Genomic DNA, 18,138 nt, shown 5'->3' on the forward strand with positions numbered 1-18,138 from the left:
TAATAAACAGAGTATGGCAGAAGTGTAAGACCATTTCTGAGATTAGGTTACAAAAAGACTGTGACTTCTTTCCATGGGTGCTCTCTCTCATATACTCTTGGTTCTCTTGCTCTCTTTCTTGGTCACTTACATTGGGGAATGTCAGTTCCCATGTTGAGAGGAAGCCCTGGGGAGAGGACTGCCTATGTCGGGAGAGATCAAGGCCTTCTAACAACCACATGAGTGAACTTGGAAGTGGATCTCCCCCCATTCAAGCTCTTAGATGGGATTGGCAGCTGACAGCTTGACTGCAATCTCGTGGGAAATCTTAAATCAGAAACACCCACCTATGCCATGCCAACATGCCTGTCCCACAGAAACTGTGATCTAGTAAATGTTTATTACTTTAAGCTGCTAAATGTTGGGGTAATTTGATATGCAGCAATAGATAATGAATACATTTTCCATCTTCCCTCTTATCTTTTCTCCAACCTTTCAGAGTTATTTGGGCTTGCCTCTAGTAGTGCTCATAGCACAATATACTATTTTTACTTCTAAGTTGTTCTCCCCTACTGGACTGTCTCCAAGGCCAGGAACCCTAGCTCAGTCAGCTTCACATTTATGTGTCTTTTTTTTTTTTTTTTTAGATGGAGTTTTGCTCTTTTTGCCTAGGCTGGAGTGCAATGGCACGACCTTGGCTCACTGCAACTTCCACCTCCTGGGTTCAAGTGATTTTCCTGCCTCAGCCTCCTGAGTTGCTGGGATTACAGGCATACACCACCACACCTGGCTAATTTTGTATTTTTAGTAGAAATGGGGTTTTGCCATGTTGGCCAGGCTGGTCTTGAACTCCTCACCTCAGGTGATCCACCCACCTCAGCCTCCCAAAGTGTTGGGATTACAGGCGTGAGCCACACATTTATTGTGTCTTATCCAAGGTTCAAGCCACTGTCATCACTTCCCTACACAGTTGCAATAAACTCCAGACTGGGCTACCCAAATCCCCTAGACCCTTCTAATCCTTTCTCCTCCTAGCTCTATGAAATCTTTCAAAAATGCAACTCTGATCACTTGAAGGCTTAAAATCTTTCTCTTCATTCTCAAGATAAAGACCTAAATTCTTAATATAGCCTCCCAGGCCTGGCATTATCGTCCTGTCTCACTATAGCGCCTAAGATGCTTCTGGCCAGGCACAGTGGCTCACACCTATACTCCTAGCACTTTGGGAGGCTAAGTGGGAAGATTGCTTGAGGCCAGGAGTTTGGGACTAGCCCAGGCTACATAGTGACATGCTGTGTCTAAAAAAAAATTTTTTTTTAATAAAGATACTTCCTTCTTCTCAGTATAACAACAACACTAGCCTCTCAGTTCCTCAGCTGAGCCATGCTCCTTTCTCAGTGTCTTTGCACACACTGTCCCCTCTGCCTGGTATGCTTTCACCCATCCTCAATTTCTACTTATCCTTTAGATCTCAGCTCAATGTCACTTTGTCAAGGAAGGCCTTCTTGTCTTCTATTCTAAATCAAAGAACACTGTAGTTTTCCTTCACACTGCTTATCATAATCGGGATTAAATAATTGGGCACAGTGGATCATGCCTGTAATCCCAGCACTTTGGGAAGTTGAGATGGGAGCATCGCTTGAGGCCAAGAGTTCCAGGCCAGCCTGGTCAATATGGTGATCTGTCTCTACTAAAAGTGCAAAAAATTAGCCAGATGTGGTGGTGTGCACCTGTAATCCCAGCTACTCTAGAGGTTTGAACCCAGGAGATGGAGGTTGTAGTGAGCACAGATGGCGCCACTGCACTCTAGCCTAGGCAACAGAGTGAGACTCTGTCTCAAAAAACAAAAATATATAAATAAATAGTTTGGTATAGTACCCAGCAGAGTCCTTCTACTCAGATGGGGATACGACATTGAGAAAGGAAAAAAAAAAAAAAACCTAACTATTATACTTATTAACAGCATTTTGTAGATGTTAAAATCTCCTTGGCCCGCTGGGGGAACTGTGAGGTTAAAAGAGCATGGGTTGTGCAGCCAGACCCAGTTTTGGATCCCAGCTCTACTCTTTAGTAGCTGTGTGACATTGGGCAAGTTACTCTCCTCTCTGTTCCTCAAATTTCTCAGCTATAAAATTAGGATATAATAATTATATCTTTTAGGAAGGTGGTTGGAGGAAGTCAATGAGACTCATAAAGTCAATGAGACTCATAAAACACGAAGAACAGGGCTTGGCCTTAGCAAATGCTAATCATTGTACGCCACTATATTTTATCTGTGGTTAAAAAAAAAAAGATTGCCCATTTCTCATGTGGTACTGTAAGAGGCTGGGGAATATTTGTGTTACTGGGAAGTTGTCTGTGGGAAGTTAGGATTGAAACACTTAAAAATGTAAGGCCTCTGCCTGTAATCCCAGCAATTTGGGAGGCCAAGGCCGGCAGATCATCTGAGGTTGGGAGTTCGAGATCAGCCTGACCAACATGGAGAAACTCTGTCTCTACTAAAAATACAAAAATTAGCTGGGTGTGGTGGCACATGCCTGTAATCCCAGCTACTCAGGAGGCTGAGGCAGAAGAATCGCTTGAATCAGGGAGGCGGAGGTTGTGGTGAGTGGAGAGCACACCACTGCGTTCCGCCCTGGGCAACAAGTGTGAGACTCCACACTTTTTTCCAAAAAAAAGAAAAAAAAAAAAGTGAAGCCAGTGGAAGAAAGGAAACAGGAGAAATGGTTGCCACGTATGTTCTAGTTGGTTCCAAATGACAGCAGCACCAGTTTGTACTGTCTCCCAGAAGTCTGTGTTCCTACTGTTTACATATGCATCTTCACAAGCCATTGCTGACAGATGAGATATGCTGAGAGAGGGTTACCTGTTCTGGTTCTTGACACCTGGCAACTTGAGAAAGCTAATTTTTTTGGAATCTGGAAAACCATCAAACTCCTTTTCTTTCTCTTCACCTTATTGGGAACCTTTTGGTTGATGAGAGGCTACCATGGATCAGCCATTCAAAAGCTATAATAATGAAGTGGGAACTGCAACAAGGAAGTGACTCAAGAACCAGGGCCCTCTGCTGCTGGGACTCAGGGGAAATACTTTTCATTTAAAAAAAAAAAAATTAGAAAAAAAAAAATCCAGTCTGTCTGGCTGGATCAAAAAAAAGAAAGGAGGAAAGAGAAAGAGAAAGGGAGAGGGAGAGAGGAAGAAAGAGAAAGAGAGAAAGAGAGAAAGAAAGAAAGGAGAGAGAAAGAGAAAGAAAGAAAGAAAGACAAATAGTTACCCTTCCCTGAAGACTCAGTGTTCTCTCAAGGCCTCTTCCTTCTTTCCTGAAGGCACACTCAGTTCTGGAGCAGAAGCTAGGAAGCTACCCTGAGATAAATCACTTTCCCCACCCTTTTTAATCTTGTGAAAGAGTTGCTGCCAATTTTAGAATTCCTCCTGTGATCAGAAGATAAAGCAGAACAATGCTGCGGAACTAAGTTGATTTCTAAGGGACATTCTTCTAGAACGTGTGGCCTGCCTGGAAGTGTGTGTGCATGGAGGAGGGGCGGGTTTGGGGGGAAAGAAAGGAGTAAGAAGTGGGGGTGCACAAGAGCCGGTAGCTACAGCCATAAGAAATAATCACACATTTGCTTCTAGAATTCCCCATAGAATAGAAACTCCATCCAATTTTCCCATCCCTGGGGAGGTGTAGGCATGTTTATTACAGCGCTATGAGGGATTCATCCACTCCACACTCCCCATTGCCCTAGCCCCCTTTCTCCGACCCCCGTCCCAGCCAAATCAGACCATTTTTTCTTTCCCGTTATTTGCCGAAGGTTCAACTTCTCTTAGAGCCTTCTAATTATGCGTATATACATATAGGCTGATAATTTTTAGTTTAGGCTGAGAAATGCAGGCTAAATCAGTCTGCTACATTAGATAGTGAACGTCTGGATGATGTGGACCCCCTTCTCCTATTGCTTAAAGGACAATCTGTTGTAAAACGCTATGGAATCTTTCCTCTCCGCTTAACATCTTTGTGCCCCAGAAGCACCATCTGTAAATGGGAATAATTTTCCTATCTCTTCCCATGGTTACGTAATTTTTAAATCTCACACATGAGGACCAAACGACAAGCATAATCTCATTAAATTCTCAATAAGAAGGTATTATTATGGAGATTGCATGTGAAAATACTTTGTAATGTAGAAAGAGTCGTCTGGCTGTGAGTTATTATCATGGGGATATCTTCCTTACCTGGCTGTTGTGAGGATGAAACGAGATGCCGACCTGAAAGCGTTTTACGTGCTATCAAGCATTTTACAGAAACCACGTGATAGGCTACTAATTACCCACCGTACACCACCTGACCCACCGTGAGGCCTCGGTAAATGCTGGTTGGAGTGGAGGAGTTTAAGTCTCGCCTGTTCCTTTCAGTCTTCCAATCACAAAGTAATCTCGGCGCCGCCGGGGGCCAAGACACAAATCTGGGAACCTCAGCCTAGACGGAGGAGGGTGCGGAGTCCCGGGAGAGGGGGTAGGAACAATAGGGTACTTCAGTGCGGGGCTTCGGACGCAGGGCCCGAGGAGCGGCCAGCTGGGGTGTCCTGGGAGCTCCCCTCCCCAGGTCTGGGGTGTGCACGGAGAGGGTCCGGAGCCTGCTCAGCATTCCCCGGGAGGGATCCGGACCCTGGTCCCCTGGGTTCGTGCTCCCCAGCGCCCCAGCTCCCTTGCTCACGCCACACGGGCAGCGACAAAGCCCCGCCCGCCCGCTCAGGTAGGCCGTCCGCGCCAGCCAATTCACAACAAGCCCGGGCGGGGAAGGCGGTGCTTCCCTGGTCGGAAGTGACGTGCTGGCTTGGCTGGCTGTGGAGTCGGCCGAAGCTCTCGGCGGCGGCTGAGCCAGCTGAGGGGAAAAATGGCTCGGACTGTGGCGGCTTCGGCGGCTCAGGTTGTAGTAGAGGCGGAGGCTCAGGCAGCTTGAGGTGAGGAGCGATCGGTGCGGCTGGGGACGATATTCGGGATCCTGCTCTGCGAGGGTGGAGAGGGGCCCCGGGGTTCCCGGGCTGGAAGGGTCTCTTGTCGCGGCCCCCAGTGCCTTGGGTGCCCGCGTCTGACCCTCCATCCCGTGCTCTTGGCGCTGCCCAGCCCGACTCCCCTCCCTCCGGGCCTTACTTCCCCGCAGGCCGTCGGCAAGTGCTGCGCTGGAGGTGCTAGGAGCCCGCGTCCCCACCAGGCCCCTCTTGTCGGGAGCGGAGGTGCGCCTGGTAGTTAGTTTTGTCCCACAGAAGGAGGGCAGGCCCCCTGGCCCGCCGGCCCCCCCTCCCCCGCCTTGTCCCGCGGGACAGGGCTGGAGCCGCAGTGGCCGGTCCTATTCTCTTGGCGGATTGTTCTGGCGAGTGTGTGTGTTGCACTTCTCAGTGACGGCCCCTTCTTTCACCTCCTGTCCCATCTCTGGCTCTGGGGGCCAAGGATACTTTTTCTTCTCCCCGGGCCCCCCACTCCCACCGCGTTGCCTGTAGCTGCGAATCCACTTGCTTTGGGAAGACTTTTCTTTCAGTGTGTATTTAGCGCATCATCCTTCTGAGAGAGCGGTCAGATTAAAAAATACTAGCTTAACTCTTCCTGAGGGACGGAGGAATAATAAATAATTGAAAAAAAAGGCACATACTTATTTTCCTCACTGAATTTTTGCCTTTAAAAACGAGATTCTTTAGCTGTGGAATTATTTTGCGGGGGGCGGGGAGGAGGGATTGAGGAGGGAAATGAGGAAGGAGAAACTAAGGAAAAAAGTCTGGAGATGAACGTGGAAGAGAGAGCCTGTTGTGGTTCTTTTCCTATACTGGCCTGATATAAATTGAGGTTATAATTATATTCTTATTTTGAACAGTGGGGGTTTGAATTAAGTGAAACGAAGGAGGCCTTCCTGTTTGAACAAGATTAGTTATTAAAGAAATGTCCTGAAATCTTTCCTAGTGGGTTTCAGGCAGAAAAGCTCTATTGGGAAAATTTTTAAATATATTGTAGCATCAAAGGCCACAGCATAGAAGAGATGCAAGAAGAAAGCTGTTTGCAGGGGAATGGTGAAGACATAGTAGAAAGGGGGAAGGCTGCACAGAAGTCCAGGAACTAATTCCAGGAGAGACTTTGTACCTTTGCCTCCTTGGCTTATGGTTCAAGTCTCCACAAGAGACTCCTTTAGCAGCTCTGCCATAGTTGGGGTTGGTGCTCTTTTTTTTTTTTTTTTTTTTAATTTACATGGGGTCTCACTGTGTTAGCCAGGCTGGTCTACCATGCCCAGCAGAATGGTGCTTTTTTTTTTTTTTTTTTAATTTGATCTAACCCTATCTGGACAGGATGGTGCTGTTATTCACAGTAGCAAATTAGACGAAAGGACCCTAGTTGAGGTATACAAATTTTATATTTATTTTTATGCAAGATATTTGTTTAATATCAAGACAGTGGATACATACTGAAAAACAATGTAACTGAATGAAAATAGAGAAATTTTATTTGTTAACTCAAATTTAGTTCAAAAGTGATTTTACGTAGGTACAAAGCACATGTGGAGTTTCTTCCATAAATTCCATACATTTTGGCTAAATTAATATATTCTAAAGCAGGTTTTTTCTTATCAAGGTCTGTTGGTATTTGTGTTTTATATGCATGTTTCCTGCAGTTTTCTTTACAAATGACATGTTTTAATGTTTTCATCCACAGATTTTACAATTTTTTCTGTTTTGGTTTGTTTTGTTTTTTGAGACAGAGTCTTGCTCTGTTGCCTAGGCTGGAGTGCAGTGGCACCATCTCAGTTCACTGCAACCTCCACCTACAGGGTTCAAGCGATTCTCCTGCCTCAGCCTCCTGAGTAGCTCGAATTACAGGCACGCACCACCAAACATGGCTTATTTTTGTGTTTTTTCAATAGAGACTGGTTTTCACTATGTTGACCAGGCTGGTCCTGAACTCCTGACCTCAAGTGATCTGCCCATCTTGGCCTCCCAAAATGCGGGGATTGAAGACTTGAGCCAGTGCGCCTGGCAGTTTTTTTTTGAGACGGAGTCTCGCTCTGTCGCCCAGGCTGGAGTGCTGTGGCCGGATCTCAGCTCACTGCAAGCTCCGCCTCCCGGGTTCCCGCCATTCTCCTGCCTCAGCCTCCCGAGTAGCTGGGACTACAGGCGCCCGCCACCTCGCCCGGCTGGTTTTTTGTATTTTTTTAGTAGAGACAGGGTTTCACCATGTTAGCCAGGATGGTCTCGATCTCCTGACCTCGTGATCTGCCCGTCTCGGCCTCCCAAAGTGCTGGGATTACAGGCTTGAGCCACCGCGCCCGGCCTTATCTGTTTTATAGAATACAAAAGTTGGCATGTTTGCGTGGAGGAATTTTAGAAACTAACTTTTTGTAACGAGTAGCTGTATACTAAGTTTGTTTCTTCTGCAATTAATAGTTCTAAAATTTTCAATTAATTGAAGATTGCTTGCATTAATTCCCATGTCCAGGACTCTTTCTTTAATCTACCACACAGTTTTGCATTTAGGTAAGCACATTCAATAAGTGAACTTATACCTAAAGAGAGTGTTGAATTTCCTAGGAACTCAAGAGTTCTTATAGAGCATCAGAGCAGCAGTAGTGCAAAGCATTTTTTGTAACTTGTCTTTCTTTGATAACATAAGTTATTCCTTTTCTTTTTTTTTTTTTTTTTTTGAGACAGAGTCTCGCTCTGTTGACCAGGCTGGAGTGCAGTGGCGCGATCTCAGCTCACTGCAACCTCCACCTGCCGGGTTCAAGCAACTCTCCTGCCTCAGCCTCCTGAGTAGCTGGGACTACAGGCGTGTGCCACTACGCCCAGCTAATTTTTGTATTTTTGGTAGAGACAGGATTTCACCACGTTGGTTGGCCAGGATGGTCTTGATCTCTTGACCTAGTGATCTCCCCGCCTCAGCCTCCCAAAGTGCTGGGATTACAGGTGTGAGCCACCACGCCCGGCCCTTTTTTCTTTTTTGAGACAGCCTCACTCCATCACCCAGGCTGGAGTGCAGTGGCATGATCTCAGCTCACTGAAACTTCTGCCTCCTGGGTTCAAGCAGTCCTCCTGCCTCAGACTCCCAAGTAGCTGGGATTACAGGTGCACACCACCATGCCCAACTAAGTTTTGTATTTTGGTAGAGGCGGGGTTTCACCATGTTGGCCAAGCTAGTCTCGAACTCCTGACCTCAAGTGATCCACCCGCCTTGCCCTCCCAAAGTGCTAGGATTACAGGTGTGAGCCACTGCGCCTGGCCTATGCATTGTATTAATTTTACATATTCCAAAAATAATTTAAGACAGGCAAGTAATAAAGGTGAATGCTTTTGGGTGGTGCATCACATTGTAGGTGATTTCATTTTAGTAGTTGTACCTGCATAGGGCTAAAAAATAACCCTCTGAAAGCTCTGAGAGTGCTGGAGGGCCTGAAGGAGTGCCTGGCACTTCAAAGGTTCCCAGGGATAAGAAAAATGAGACAGTGCTTGATCTCAAGAAGTCCTCATTCATTTGGAAGACAAACATACGTTTTATAACAGTATAATTATAAGGGCAGGCTAAATAGGATATGGTCACCTGGGCTAGGATATGGAAAAGGAATGAGTGGGTTTGAGGAGGAAGAGGATGCTCAAGTTGAGTCTTAAATGATTAATTCCTTCTATTCATAAGGGCAGGATGGATAAAAGTGATCAGGTTCTAGGCCCTGCTCTGCTTCTATCAAGCAGTGAGATATTGAGCAAACTGCTTAATACTTCTGGTATCCATTTTCCTTATTCAGGATTCGACTACATATATAAAGCTGTACATTAGAAATATGTGAGCCAAAAATGGGAGTCACATAGGTAGGAGATTTTACATTATTTTTTTCTCCTAAATCTTTTAAATTTGGTGTATGTTTCATACTTGGTACATCTCAATTTGGAACAGCCACATTTCAGGCATTTAATAGCTCCATGTAACTAGTAACTACCATATTGGACAGTATAGATCTAGAGGTTGGGTGCGTTAGTGCATGCCCATAGTCCAGTGCTTTGGAGGATCGAGGCAGGAGGAGGATCGAGGCAGGAGGATCTCTTTTTTTTTTTTTTTCTTTGAGACGGAGTCTTGCCAAGAAAAAAGGCTGTCGCCAAGGCTGGAGTGCAGTGGCATGATCTTGGCTCACTGCAAGCTCTGCCTCCCGGGTTCACGCCATTCTCCTGCCTTAGCCTCCGGAGTAGCTGGGATTACAGGCGCCCGCCATCACACCCGGCTAATTTTTTGTATTTTTTTTTTTAGTAGAGATGGGGTTTCACCATGTTAGCCAGGATGGTCTCTATCTCCTGACCTCGTGATCTGCCTGCCTCAGCCTCCCAAAGTGCTGGAATTACAGGCGTGAGCCACCACACCCGGCCAGCAGAAGGATCTGTTGAGCCTAGGAGTTTGAGACTGCAGTGAGCTATGATCACCACTGCACTCCAGCCTGGGTGACTGAGTGAGACACTGTCTCAAACAACAACAACAACAAAAAAGATCTAGAGGCTATTCTGTCTTGGTTCCCTGCTTGAAAAAGGAAAAGAAACTCCAATGAGAAAATTATCACTGGTAATTTATAATTTGTAATCATTTTGATGGTACTTGTATATGATGTTCTTTTGATGAGAATTATGGTCATACTTGCAAGTATTGCTGTAAGTATCTTTCAGGTTGTTCATAGGATTATGGTTGGGAGGAGAAGAAATGTCTTTGTTTTCTCTGCCTCTGTAGTGGAGTCATATTTTTGTTATCTTTATTTTGTTCATTTATGTATACTTTGTATCTTTTTTTTCCTGCAGTATGTTCTTTCTTTCTTTCCTTCTTCTTCTTTTTTTTTTTTTAAATAGAGATGTCTCACTATGTTGACTAGGCTGGTCTTGAACTCCTGGCCTCAAGGGATCCTCCCATCTTGGCCTCCCAAAGTGCTGGGATTACAGGCATGAGCCACTGCACTCGGCCTGCAGTTTGTTTTTCTTAGGTGATGGATTTAAAACACAATGAGAGAGTGCATATGGACATTTTAGAAAGTTAAAAGGAGATTTATACAATTTTAAACTACTTGGATTTCTTAAAATTTTAAACTGAGCTGTTTGGGTACAAAAACAAATGGGATTTATAAATCCTCTTTTAATAGATTTGAAGGCAGTTATTGTTGGCTTAGCAGCAAGTATTTATCTTTTAACCTTGAGACTGCATTAAGATAGTGTATAATTAACATGCTTACTGTTAAACATAAGGCTTTCTGTTAGTATTACAGTATAACAGTTACATTATTTATATGACTGATGTGCAATGTTGGTTCACTTAATTTGCTGTGCATTGAGTTTGTTTAAAAAACACTAGTGGCTAATTTTAGACAAGATAACTATGACTGACAATACTACATCTTTACACTTGTATTGACTGATGGTTATAGCTTAGCTAACACTGTTTTCCCTCCAAGACCTTATTACCTGTGAAGTAAATACAGCAAGTATTCTCATTTTGCTGAGGCCCAAAGATGTTGTGACTTACATAATAAATTAGAAGCATTGCTTGAATTCAGGTCTTACAATGCTAGGCCCAGTGTTCTGGTTTTTTTTTTTTTTTTTTGGAGGCAGGGTCTCTCTGTGTCACTCAGGCTGGAGTGCAGTGGTTCCATCTCAGCTCACTGCGACCTCCGCCTCCCACACTCAGGTAATCCTCCCACCTTAGCCTTCCAAGTAGCTGGGACTACAAGCACATGCTACCATGCCTGGCTAATTTTTGTGTTTTTTGTAGAGAAGCGGGTTTGCCACATTGTCCAGGCTGGTCTTGAACCCCTGGGCCCACCTTGGCCTCCTAAAGTGCTGAGATTACAGGCATAAGCCACCACATCCAGCCCAGTATTCTTTTCTTTTCTTTTCTTTTCTTTTCTTTTTTTTTTTTTTTTTGGAGATGAAGTCTTATGCTTGTCGCCCAGGCTGGAGAACAATGGTGCAATCTCAGCTCACTGCAACCTCCACCTCCTGGGTTCAAGCGATTCTCTTGCCTCAGCCTCCCGAGTAGCTGGGATTGCAGGTGCATGCCACCATGCTCAGATAATAGTTTTTGTATTTTTAGTAGAGATGGGGTTTCACCATGTTGGCCAGGCTGGTCTCGAACACCTGACCTCAGGCGATCTGCTTCCCAAAATGCTGGGATTACAGGTGTGGGCCACCGCCCCTGGCCCCAGTATTCTTTTCATTGCATCTCTTCATATGGCATTTGAGTGTTTAGATACACAGTACAAACCAGATTTTTGCAGTGTGTAATAAAGAAATGGTTACTTCCTGGCTTTAGGAAGTTTATATACCAACTAGGAGAGACCAACTAACTACAATCCATGTAGCAAAAAGTACTTCAGTTATTTGAAAAAAAATTGTTACAGGAAAGAAAAGATGTAAGGGATAATATAGTCAAATGGAAAATAGATGAGTTAATTAGACAAGATTTTTGAGTAAAGAGTTTAGATTATAAATCCTCACTATAGGAAGAAGATGATGAGGTGTTAACGATAGTGTTATTTCAATGCACAGAGAACAAGGGAAAACGTAGCTAAGGGAACATAAAATGTATGTTTAGGAAAGAGTTGTTTGTTTGTTTTTTTTTTGAGATGGAGTCTCCTTCTGTCGCCCGGCTGGAGTGCAGTGGTGCGATCTCGGCTCACTGCAACCTCTGTCTCCCGGGCTCAAGCGATTCTCCTGCCTCAGCCTCCCAAGTAGCTGGGATTACAGGCACACATCACCATGCCCAGCTAATTTTTGTATTTTTAGTAGAGATGGGGTTTCACCATGTTGGCCAGGATGGTCTCGATCTCTTGACCTCATGATACGCCTGCCTTGGCCTCCTGAAGTGCTGGGATTACAGGCATGAGCCACTGCACCTGGCCTGGGGAAGGGTTTTCAAGGCTTATTTTTTATTTTTATTTTTTAGGTGGAATATTGCTCTGTAACCTAGGCTGGAGTGCGGTGGCACGATCTCAGCTCACTGCAACCTCTGCCTCGCAGGTTCAAGCGATTTTCCTATCTCAGCTTCCTGAGTAGCTGGGATTACAGGCATCTGCCACCACATGTGGCTAATTTTTGTGTTTTTAGTAGAGACGGAATTTCACCATGTTGGCCAGGCCGGTCTTGAACTCCTGACCTGAAGTGATCCGCCCACATCTGCCTCCCAAAGTGCTGGTATTACAGACATGAGCCACTGTGCCTGGCTTGAATAGCCTAGTTTCATCTGACTAGATCTCATAATGACATTCATCAGGCTAGAATTCTGTGCATAGTGAAATATATGACATGATACTACAATTGTTAAGGATTCTTTTTGAAGAGTCATACTTATTAAGGTATAATTTACATATAGTAAAATTCATCTGTTTTAGGTGTAACGTTCTGTATAGTTCTGCTAAAACAGATGAATTACAAAAAACAGTGACAGTTGTGTAACTGCCACCACCACGATTAAGATACAAGACATAGAATATTTCCATCACTCCAAAAATTTCCATAATTATGCCCTTTTGAAGTAAATCCCTTCTGCCCACCCCTCACTCCTTGGCAAGAACTCTTTTGTTTTTTATCCCTGTAGTTTTGCCTTTCCCAAAATGCCATATAAATTGGCATCACACAGTGTATATAGCCTTTTGAGTCTGGCCTCTTTCACTTAGCATAACACTTTTGAGATTCAAGAAGAAGTCTCTTTTTTATTAATAAACTATTTTTTAGAAAGTTTATGGAAAAATCGTGAAAGAAAATTTGTAACTATAGTACAGAGAAATCCCTTAAACCCTGCACCTAGTTTCCCCTATTTTTAAATTTAAACTACTAATTTTTGCTAATTGTCAAACCTGCAAGGTTCTAGAATTAAGTTTGTTGAAAATGGGAAACAATGTGAAGATTTTGATGAAGACGATGACTTTGTAATTTTTTTGCTTGTTTGTTTTTGAGATGCAGTCTTGCTCTGTCGCCCAGGCTAGAGTGCAGTGGTGTGATCTTAGCTCACTGCAGCTTCCTCCTCCTGGGTTCATGCGATTCTTGTGCCTCATCCTCCCAAGTAGCTGGGATTATAGGCACGTGCCACCATGCTCAGCTAATTTTTATATTTTTGTATTTTTTGTATTTTTCACCATTCCAAACAGAAACTCTGTAGCTGTTAAGCAGGTACTATTCATTCTCTTCTCGACCCAGTCCCTGGTAACCACTAATCTACTTTTTTTTTTTTTTTTTTTTTTTTGAGATGGAGGCTGGAATGTAGTGGCGCAATCTCAGCTCACTGCAACCTCTGACTTCCGGGTTCAAGCAATTCTGCTTCAGCCACCCTAGTAACTGGGACTACAGGCATGTGCCACCACGCCCAGCTAATTTTTGTATTTTTAGTAGAGACAGGGTTTCACCATGTTGGCCAGGATGGTCTCAATCCACCCAGCCAGGCCTTGGCCTCCCAAAGTGTTGGGATTACAGGCATGAGCCCCTGTGCCCAGCCTCTATTTTTTGTCTCTGTGAATTTACCTTTTCTAGATCTTTCATTTAAGTGGAATCGTGTAATATTTAGCCTTTTGTGTCTGACTTATTTCACTTAGCGTAATGTTTTCAAGGTTCATACATGTTGTAGAATGTATCATTTTTATGACTGAATCATATTTAATGTACCACATTTTGTATATTCGTTCATTGATGGATACTGCATTGTTTTCACCTTTTGGCTATTATAAACAATGCTGCTATGAGTATTAGTGTACTCCTATTTTTAGTTCTTTTGGGTATATATCTAGGAGTGGAATTGCTGGGTTGTTGTAATTCCATATTTAATTTTTTGAAGAAACACTAAAATGTCTTCCAAAGTGGCTGTACCATTTTACATTCCTCTAGTAGCAAAGTATCAGGGTTCCATTTTTTCTACATCCTTGCCACCACTTGTTGTTTTCCTTTTTTTTTCTTTTTCCAGTTACAGCCATTCTAGTAGGTTGACTAGTGATATTGAGTATCTTTTCATATGCTTATTGATAATAAGTTGGCTTTTTTTTTTCTTTTTGAGACGGTGTCTCACTCTGTTGCCCAGGCTGGAGTGCAGTGGTGTGATCTCGGCTCACTGCAACTTCTGCCTCCCAGGTTTAAATGATTCTCCTGTCTCATCCTCCCAAGTAGTTGGCATTACAGGCACCTGCCAGCATGCCTGACTAATTTTTGTATTTTCGGTAGAGTGTTTCACCACGTTGACCAGGCTGGTCTCGAATTGCTGACCTCAAGTGATCCACCCACCTTGGCCTCCCAAAGTGCTGGGATTACAGGCCTAAGCCACAGCGCCCGGCCTAAGGTTGCTTTTTTTTTTTTTTTTTTAAATGAGGTCTTGCTGTGTTGTCCAGGCTGGGGCACAATGGCTATTCACAGAGACAGTCGTAATGCAGTACAGCCTTGACCTGATAGGCTCAAAGGATCCTTCTGCTTCAGCCTCCAGAGTAGGTGGGAGAACAGGTGCATGCCACCATGCAAAGTTAATGGTAGCAACATATTGATGCTTGTTTCAACAATGGTCAAGGCAGGGTGATGTTAACATTTTTTTTTTTTTTTTTTTTTTGAGACGGAGTCTCGCTCTGTCGCCCAGGCTGGAGTGCAGTGGCGCGATCTCGGCTCAGTGCAAGCTCCGCCTCCTGGGTTTATGCCATTCTCCTGCCTCAGCCTCCTGAGTAGCTGGGACTACAGGCACCCGCCACCGCGCCCGGCTAATTTTTTGTATTTTTAGTAGAGACGGGGTTTCACCGTGGTCTCGATCTCCTGACCTTGTGATCCACCCGCCTCGGCCTCCCAAAGTGCTGGGATTACAGGTGTGAGCCACCGCGCCCGGCGATGTTAACATTTTTTAAAAGGAAAAATAATTGGATGGCAACGTGTATTTTAAAATCCCTATTATATGCTAAGCATTTTATTACATAATTTTATTTAACTCTGAAAACACTCTATTATCTGTGTTTTACAGATGAGAAAATTAAAGACAAAGGGAGATCAAGTAACTTGCTTTAAAAATCACAGAGTTGACCAGGCAATGTGGCTCATGCCTGTAATCCCAGCACTTTGGGAGGCCGAGGTGGGTGGATCACCTGAGGTCAGGAGTTCGAGACCAGCCTGGCCAACATGGTGAAACCCTGTCTCTGCTAAAAATACAAAAATCAGCTGGGTGTGGTGCTGGGCACCTGTAATCCTGGCTACTTGGGAGGCTGAGGCAGGAGAATCAGCTTGAAGCTGGGAGGTGGAGGTTGCAATGAGCGACAGAGCAAGACTCCATCTCAAAAAAAAAATCACAGTTTATAAGAGGGAAGTCTGATATTTACTTGCTGCTACATGGTTCTTTCTCCTCTCCGCTACCACTATTATATAAAACTAAGAATTTAATCTACATGTTGATGTCATGTGAAAGTAAGACTTTTTTAGTCATAGAAATTGATGGAGTTTGGGGGAAGATTCCAGAAGTATTCATGTCAGTTTTTCGTTATTTATTATTTACTATTGAGGGTTTCTCAGTTGCAACTCAGTTTTATCTTCTTTCTACCTTAAGCCATGTTAAATGCAGGTATATACCATAACATTTAACACAGAGGCTTTACTGTTATCTGTCATGTTGGAATTGGGGTGATGTCAAAGTTTATTTAATGATTCATGTCAAATGAATGAACAATGAAGTAGATCAAAGTTCAGTAATCATCTCCACAAAGCAGTACTACTGTTGGGATTCTGAGTTAGATTGAAAACTTCTTGGTGAGCAAAATGTCTTTCAACAGGAATCTCTTGCTGTGACTATATCCCATTTCCTTGTCCCCCTCCCACATACATACAGTGATACACATATGCAGACATAGAAAATTGTCCTTGTTGGATTCCCTGGTTGTGAATCACTTATGTGTAGGAGGTTGCTCCTAAAGACTGAAGATGGGATAATGACTACTAGTGGATATTAAGCTACAGTGCAACCACTGCCTTTTGTCAAAATAGAATTAAGCCCTCTATTAATGTGCTTGTAGTACTTGTGCAGTGGATAATCGTTTTAATAGAGTAATATGGAGGCTAAAGAATGGAGTGGGGGCCAGGTGCAGTGGCTCATGCATGTAGTCCCAGCACTTTGGGAAGCTGAGGTGGGTGGATCTCTTGCGCCCAGAAGTTCAAGACCAGCGTGGGCAACATGGTGAAACCCCATCTTTATGAAAAATACAAAAATTAGCCAGACATGGTGGCATGCACCTATAGTCCCAGCTACTTGGGAGACTGAAGTGGGAGGATTGCTTGAGCTGGAAGGTGGAGGTTGCAGTGAGCTGAGATCATGCTACTGCACTCCAGCCTGGGCAACAGAGCAAGACCTTGTCTCAAAAAAAGAAGAAGAAGAAGAATGGAGTAGGAGGCAGGTTAGGCTCACCTATCGTTTTTTTTTTTGTTTTTTGTTTTGTTTTTTTGAGATAGAGTCTAGCTCTGTCGCCCAGGCTGGAGTGCAGTGGCTTGATCTTGGCTCACTGCAGCCTCTGCCTCCTGAGTTCAAGCTATTCTCCTGCCTTAGCCTCCTGAGTAGCTGGGATTATAGGCGAGCACCACCTTGCCTGGATAATTTTTTATTTTTAGTAGAGACGGAGTTTCACCATGTTGATCAGGCTGGTCTCGAACTCCTGACATTGTGATCCTCCCACCTCAGCCTCCCAAAGTACTGGGATTATAGGCGTGAGGCCCCGCACCTGGCCAGGCTCACTTATTTTTAAACATGTGACGAAGCTTGGGAAGACTCTCCACTTTTCTCATGTCTCACTCTTTTTTATGTCCAGGTTGTGGCTCCAATTTTTTTTTTCCCTGACTGCCCTATTAAAAATAATATCCTCTCCGGGCGTGGTGGCTCACACCTGTAATCCCAGCACTTTGGGAGGCCGAGGCAGGTGGATCACAAGGTCAGGAGATCGAGACCATCCTGGCTAACACGGCGAACCCCCATCTCTACTAAAAATACAAAAAAATTAGCCGGGCATGATGGCGGGCGCCTGTAGTCCCAGCTATTTGGGAGGCTGAGGCAGGAGAATGGCGTGAACCCGGGAGGCAGAGCTTGCAGTGAGCCGAGATCGAGCCGCTGCACTCCAGCCTGGGCGACAGAGCAAGACTCCATCTCAAAAAAAAAAAAAAAATAGTGTCCTCCCCAACTAAATCATTCTCTCTCACATTACTGTTTTTTTCTCCTATGTCATTTACTGTCTATATGTATCATTTTGTTTGCTTGTTTGAATCAAATCACTTCTTAACATTTCCATTGCTGTTATCCTAGTCCACGTCATTATTCTAGACTTTTTCAGCTACCTGTTAATTGCTCTCCCAGTTTCCATTTTTGTTTCTTATGCCTATTTTCCACAGAACAACAGGGATCTTGAGCAATGTAAATAAATCAGATCGCATGACTGTGTCTGCCTAAAATTCACCCGGGGATTCCTATTATACCTAAAATTCAGTATAGCATCCCCCTTCTTGGGGGTATATTAAATTTAATAATTAAAAAAGTTTTTATTGATAGATGGAGATTTTAAGATTTTTTTGGAGAGAGTTCTGATTTTTGATAGTTGAGCTTAGTGATTTAACTTGTTTCTGATTTTTTTTCTTTCTTTTCTTAATCCCCAATGTGATAGTATGTTTCTTTTATTATTATATATTTTTTTCTTTCGAGACGGAATCTCGCTCTGTTGCCCAGGCTGGAGTGCAGTGGCGCTATCTCGGCTCACTGCAAGCTCTGCCTCCCTGGTTCACGCCATTCTCCTGCCTCAGCCTCTCGAGTAACTGGGACTACAGGCGCCTGCCACCTCGCCCGGCTAATTTTGTATTTTTAGAAGAGGTGGAGTTTCACCATGTTGGTGAGGCTGGTCTTGAACTCCTGACCTCAGGTGATCCACCTGCCTCGGCCTCTCAAAGTGCTGGGATTACAGGCGTGAGCCATTGCACCAGGCTAGAATGAATCTTATCATCCAATGTCTAACAACTTTATATACTTGAGAAATTGAAGCTCAGAGAGGTGAAGTGCTTTATTCAAGTTGAAATAGCTAATTAATAATAATAGGGTTGGGGCAGAAACTCAGTTTTTCTTTTCTTCTAATTCAAAGTCCTCATTTGTTAGTTTGTGATGCCTATATTTAGTGATTTTTTT

The 18,138-nt window shown here is 43.9% G+C and overlaps 1 protein-coding gene across 3 annotated transcripts in view; it reads left to right on the plus strand.

The window, feature by feature from the left end:
- The first annotated feature begins 4,795 nt into the window (after positions 1-4,795).
- LOC105486951 (phosphatidylinositol-4-phosphate 3-kinase catalytic subunit type 2 alpha) overlaps positions 4,796-18,138 on the plus strand; it is a 118,663-nt gene continuing 105,320 nt past the window's right edge. For 2 of the 3 annotated variants that reach the window (XM_011750137.3, XM_071075021.1), the window contains exon 1: positions 4,796-4,940. The gene's annotated coding sequence lies outside the window, so the exon portion shown is untranslated. The remainder of the gene's footprint in view (positions 4,941-18,138) is intronic. The other variant, XM_011750138.3, reaches the window with a different exon arrangement.

Source organism: Macaca nemestrina, chromosome 12, assembly GCF_043159975.1.
Source record: "Macaca nemestrina isolate mMacNem1 chromosome 12, mMacNem.hap1, whole genome shotgun sequence".
NCBI lineage: Eukaryota > Metazoa > Chordata > Mammalia > Primates > Cercopithecidae > Macaca > Macaca nemestrina.